The sequence below is a fragment of the Lissotriton vulgaris genome, unplaced genomic scaffold (genome assembly GCF_964263255.1).
Source record: "Lissotriton vulgaris unplaced genomic scaffold, aLisVul1.2 SCAFFOLD_9492, whole genome shotgun sequence".
In the NCBI taxonomy this organism is placed as follows: Eukaryota; Metazoa; Chordata; class Amphibia; order Caudata; family Salamandridae; genus Lissotriton; species Lissotriton vulgaris.
The window spans coordinates 10,845-16,920 of NW_028247707.1; the positions used below are offsets into that span (position 1 = coordinate 10,845).

At 55.9% G+C, this 6,076-nt stretch overlaps 2 pseudogenes; both read left to right on the forward strand.

The window, feature by feature from the left end:
* Positions 1-804: 804 nt before the first annotated feature.
* On the forward strand, positions 805-2,621 carry LOC147665070 (18S ribosomal RNA; annotated as a pseudogene).
* Positions 2,622-3,659: 1,038 nt separating this feature from the next.
* On the forward strand, positions 3,660-5,856 carry LOC147665071 (28S ribosomal RNA; annotated as a pseudogene).
* The last annotated feature ends 220 nt before the right edge of the window (positions 5,857-6,076 follow it).

The following is a 6,076-nucleotide window of genomic DNA, read 5'->3' on the forward strand; positions in this document are numbered from 1 at the left end:
CTATGCCCGGATGACACCTCTCCTCTGTCTGTTGGCTCCCTCCTCTGGCTCACAGTGTGGCAAAGTGCCTGGGACAGGCTCAATGGGTATTGGGCATTCCTCCCCCGGGCTTCTGGGCCCAAGAGCTCCGGCAGTCCTCCACGTGCCTGAAGCCCAGCCGATGTCCCTGAGCCCCCCTCCCCGGGAAGCGGCATCACTGAGCCCTACAAGGGCAGGCGGGAGCCCAATCGCGAAGGCTCGGGGTGGGCAGATGGAAGTCCTTTCGGTCCCGGCCATCTGGTCGCACCTTTCCCCTCGGCATTCTTATTTCACACAATGCTTTCCAATGGGGCTACCAGACGCCGGGCTGCCCTGGAAGTCCCGATGAGGGCTCATTTTCCTCCCCGATCCGGCTAGGGCTCCAGGAGGTCAGGTGTGTCTGCACCTAGGGTCCCCTCAGTCTCGTGATGTGCACGGGTTACCAGAAAGGGGGGTAACCTTCCTCCAGATTACTAGGGACAGGGTACTCTAGAACCCCTCTTGTCCAAGTGGTCCTCAGCCAGCAGCTATGCGGGCTGGGACGTTACCCTAGCCCGGGGTCCAACCCAGGACCTGCTGCGTGGCCTCGGCCCGCCTCTCCCTCCTGGGGGAGAAGGCTGGGGCTGCTGGTGCCAATGCAATCGCACCTCTCCACACCTCTCCAGTGAGCCTTCCCCCAATGGCAAGTGGGCTCCTTCCCTTGGCAGGCTTCCGAGAGGGAGGGGTGTGTGATGGTTGCCAGTTGTGGAGATGGGCACGCGGCCGCACCACATCAGCAGGTGCGGCTACCTGGTTGATCCTGCCAGTAGCATATGCTTGTCTTGTCTAAAAGATTAAGTCATGCACGTGTAAGTACACACGGCTGGTACTGTAAAACTGTGAATGGCTCAATAAATCAGTTATGGTTCCTTTGAGCGCTCCATCTGTTACTTGGATAACTGTGATAATTCTAGAGATAAGACATGCCGACGCGTGCTGACCTCCCAGGATGCATGCATTTATTAGACCAAGACCAATTTGCGTTCGCCCGGCTGCTTTGGTGACTCTAGATAACCTCAGACCGATCGCACCTCCCTGGGACAGCGACGTTACATTTGGATGACTATCCTATCAACTTCCGATGGTACTTCTGTACCTACCATGGTGACCACGAGTAATGGGGAATCAGGGTTCGATTTTGGAGAGGGAGCCTGAGAAACGCCTACCACATCCAAGGAAGGCAGCAGGCGGGCAAATTATTCACTCCCGACTCTAGGAGGTGGTGAGGAAAAATAACAATACAGGAGTTTTTTGTGGCCCTGTAATTGAAATGAGTACACTTTAAATCATCCTTTAATGAGGATCCTTTGGAGAGCAAGTCTGGTGCCAGCAGCCACAGTAATTCCAGCTCCAATAGCGTATATTAAAGGTGCTGCAGTTAAAAAGCTTGTAGTTGGGTCTTGGGATCGAGCTGGCGGTCCGCCGTGAAGCGAGCTACCGCCTGTCCCAGCCCCTGCCTCTTGGTGCCCCCTTGAAACTCTTGACTGAGTGGAGTGTCCTGGGGGTCTGAAGAGTTTACTTTGAAAAAAGTAGAGTGTTCAAAGCAGTCCAGTCGCCTGAATATTTCAGCTAGGAATAATGGAATCGGACTCCAGTTCTATTTTGTTGGTTTTTGGAACTAGGGGCATGATTAAGAGGGACAGCCTTCGTATTGTGCCACTAGAGGGGAAATTCTTGGACCAGCGTAAGACGAACCAAAGTGAAAGCATTTGCCAAGAATGTTTTCATTAATCCAGAGCGAAAGTCAGAGGTTCGAAGACGATCAGATACCGGCGTAGTTCCGACCATAAACAATGCCGACTAGAGATCCAGTGGCATTGTTCCCATGACCTGCCAAGCAGCTTCCAGGAAACCAAAGTCTTTGGCTTCTGGGGGGAGTATGGTTGCAAAGCTGAAACTTAAAGGAATTGACGGAAATGCACCACCAAGAGTGGAGCTTAATTTGACTCAACATGGGAAACCTCACCCGGCCTGGACACAGAAAGGATTGAGATATTGATAGTTCTTTCTCGATTCTGTGGGTGGTGGTGCATGGCCGTTCTTAGTTGGTGGAGTGATTTGTCTGGTTAATTCCCATAATGAACAAGACTCCTCCATGCTAACTGGTTACCTGACCCCTAGCGGTTGGCGTCCAACTTCTTAGAGGTACAAGTGGCGTTCAGCAACACGAGATCAAGCAATAACAGTTCTGTGATGCCCTTAGATTTCTGGGGCTGCACGTGTGCTACACTGAATGGATCAGTGTTTGTCTACCCTTCACCAACAGGTGCAGGTAACCCGCTGAGCCCCGTTCATGATAGGGATTGGGTATATCAATTATTTCCCATGAACGAGGAATTCCCAGTAAGTGCGGGTCATAAGCTTGCGTTGATTAAGTCCCTGCCCTTTGTACACACCACCCACCGCTACTATCGATTGGATGGTTTAGTGAGGTACTCGGATCGGCCCAACCGGGGTCGGCCATGACCCTGGCAGAGCGCCGAGATGACGATCAAACTTGACTATTTAGAGGAAGCAAAAGTCATGACAAGATTTCAGTAGGTGAACCTGCGGAAGGATCATTAACGGCTGAGTGTCCTGAGAGACCGACGGTGTCAGCAAAAAGCCCTTGGCTGCCTCCTGCAAGCACACACTGTAGGCAGAGTAGTCTGCAGCTGCATGGGGTACTCGGGTGAGGATCGGGACTTTGGTGGGCCTCTTCCCCCCGGGGAGGGCCCAACCGATGCGTTTGGGACCAGGGACGGGGTGGCCCCCATCCCCTGTCCCTCTCTGAGATGGAACCCAAGCTCACCCAGCATGACCCCCCCTATGAGGGGGGAAACTGAATGGTAGTGCAGCTCCAGGCTGGTACCACCCCCCCTCAAAAGGCCCTGGCACCGGCTAGGCATCCTGCGCCCGAGTCCTGGTGCAGTCTGACTCCCAGAGAGGAAGCCTTGAACAGGGTGCCCGGACCATCTCGCTGCGCGGGCGGCAGATGACGGCATTGCCTTCCACTCACCTCTCCTGCACCCACAGGTGGGCGAACGTTTTTCAAAAAGTTGCCTGTGACTCTTGGCGGTAGATCACCCGGCTTGCTAGAATTAGTGTGAATTGCAGGACACATTGATCATCGACACTTCAAATGTACCTTGTGGCCCCGGGTTCCTCCCGGGGCTACGCCTGTCTGAGGGACGCTTAATCATCAATTTGCCCCGGGGCTTCCACAGGACACGGCTGGGGCTGTCGCAGGGTTTGTTCCGCTTCTCTTCGTCCCCCCACAAGGTCACCGGGTCCTACCACGGAGGTACGCCGCCGGCGTGCCTAGCGCTGAGAAGAGGTCTGGTGACCGGTCCGCCCCGGGCCTGTCCCGACATGCCTGCCTACGTGCTGTGCATGGCTGTCAGTGGTATCCCACCAGTTGCCAGCGCGCACGAGCCTCAGGCACCCATCTCTGCAGTCAGCTTCCCAGCTAGGGTGAAACCCCTCCTGATCTGATCCAGGGAAAGAGAGCACGCACTGCTGGGACTCCAGGCCCCTGCTCTGGCACGGAACTGACCTTCCCTGGCTCCTGCTTAACTCTTTGGTGTTTTATTCCGACTACGACCTCAGATCAGACGTGATGACCCACAGAATTTAAGCATATTACCAAGCGGAGGAAAACAAACCTAACCAGGGTTTCCTTAGTAATGGCGAGTAAAGATGGAAGAGCCCCACGCCAAATTCCCGCCCGGTGGCGGGCGCGGGAAATGTAGCATACAGAAGACTGACTCCCCGGTGTCGCTCAGGGGACCCAAGTCCTTCTGATCGAGTCTCACCCCACCGATTGTGTTAGGCAGCGTAGCAGCCACTAGCACGCCAGGATCGGGTCTTCTCAGAGTCAGGTTGCTTGGGAATGCAGCCCAAAGCGAGTGGTAAACTCCATCTAAGGCTAAAAACGGGTGCGAGACCGATAGCCAACAAGTACCGTAAAGGAAAGTTAAAAAGATCTTTGAAGAGAGATTTCGAGAGGGCGTGAAGCAGTCGAGAGGTAAACGGGCTCGGTCTGTGCAGTCTGCCTGGAGGATTCACTACGCGGGAAGGTCGGTAGCCTGGGAGTTCCGGAGCCCCTCGATGAGACCGGCACCTGGACCCTATCCCGCCCCCGCAGAGTGCATTTCCTTTGCGGCAGTGCACCGTGACTGGCTCCGGGTCGGCTGGGAAGGCTTCGGGGTGGCAGGTGGCCCTCCACTCTGGAGGAGGGTGTTACAGCCCCCCTGGAAGCAGTTTCACCGTGTCCGCAGGGCCAAGCAAGATTCAACCGCCTCCGTGCCCTCCACCGGGCACCTGTTCCTGGCCACCCCTTGGGGCATGCTGAGGTGGTTGAAGTGGCGACGTGGCCCCCTGCTCCCGGCACGACTGTGTGTTGACTGAGGTGGACTGTTCTTAGTGCTCCCGACCGCATTGTGCTGCTGGGCATGTCCCAGGCAGGGCACAAGGGATCTGCGGTGATGTCGATTACCCACACGACCCAGCTTAAAACACGGACCAAAGAATCTAGAATGTGCGTGAGTCGGAGGGCCGAGCAAAACCCTGTGGTGCAATGAAGGTGAGGGCCGGTGCACGCCTGCTGAGGAGGGATCCTGCCACGCTGCCAGCGGTGGGTGCACCACCGGCCCATCTCGCCCTCTCCGTCGGTTAGGTGGAGCATGAGCATGAGTGATAGGACCCGAAAGATGGTGAACTATGTCTGGGCAGGGCAAAGCCAGAGGAAACTCTGGTGGTGTCCGTAGCGGTCCTGATGGGCAAATCGGTCATCCAACCTGGGTATATAGGGGGGCAGACTAATCAAACCATCTAGTAACTGGCTCCCTCCAAAGTCTCCCTCAGGATAGCTGGCGCTCGGAGCCCCAGTCTTATCTGGTAAAGCGAATGGTTAGAGGGCTTGGGGCCGAAACGGGATCAACCTACTCTCAAACTTAAATGGGTAAGAAGCCCGGCTCACTTGCGTGGAGCCGGGTATGGAATGCAAGTGCCTAGTGGGCCACTTTTGGTAAGCATAACTGGCGCTGTGGGATGAACTGAATGCCAGGTTAAGGTGCCCGATGCCGATGCTCATCAGATCCCAGAAAAGGTGTTGGTTGATATAGACAGAAGGACGGTGGCCATGGAAGATGGAATCCGCTAAGGAGTGTGTAACAATTCAACTGCCAAATCAATTACCCCTGAAAATGGATCGCGCTGGAGCGTCTGGCCAATACCCGGCCGTCGCCGGCGCTGAGAGTCGTGGGGCTGAGCCACGATGAGTAGGAGGGCCACTGCGGTGCGCACAGAAGCCTTGGGCAAGGGCCTGGGTGGAACCGCTGCAGGTACAGATCTTGGGGGTAGTAGCAAATATTCCAACGAAAACTTTGAAGGGCAAAGTGGAGAAGGGTTCCATGTGAACAGCAGTTGCACATGGGTCAGTTGGTCCTAAGAGATGGGCGGGTGCCATTCGGAAGGGACGGGCGATGGCCTCCGTTGCCCTCGGCCAATCGAAAGGGAGTTTGGTTCAGATCCCTAAATCCGGAGTGGAGGAGACAGGCGCCTTCACGGCATCCAGTGAGGTAACGCAAACGATCAAGGAGAAGACTGCGGGGAGAGTTCTCTTTTCTTTGTGAAGGGCAGGGCACCCTGGAATGGGTTCGCCCCGGGAGGGGGGCCTGAGCCTTAGAAAGCATTGCGGTTCTGGCAGCATCCAGTGAGCTCTCACTGGTCCTTGATAATCTGGGGGAGATGGTGTAAATCTCGCGCCGGGCCATGCCCATATCCACAGCAGTTCTCCAAGGTGAACAGCCTCTGGCATGTTGGGACAATGTTGGTAAGGGAAGTCGGCAAGTCATATCCATAACTTTGGGATAAGGATTGGCTCTAAGGGCTGGGTCACTCGGGCTAGGGCATGAAGCAGGGCTGGGTGCGTGCCGAGGCTGCATGAGGCACCACCCTCCGGGGCCGTGGCGACTCTGGATGGGAGCCAGGCCCTTCCTGTGGATCGCCCCAGCTTTGGTGGTTGCCTATCTCCATG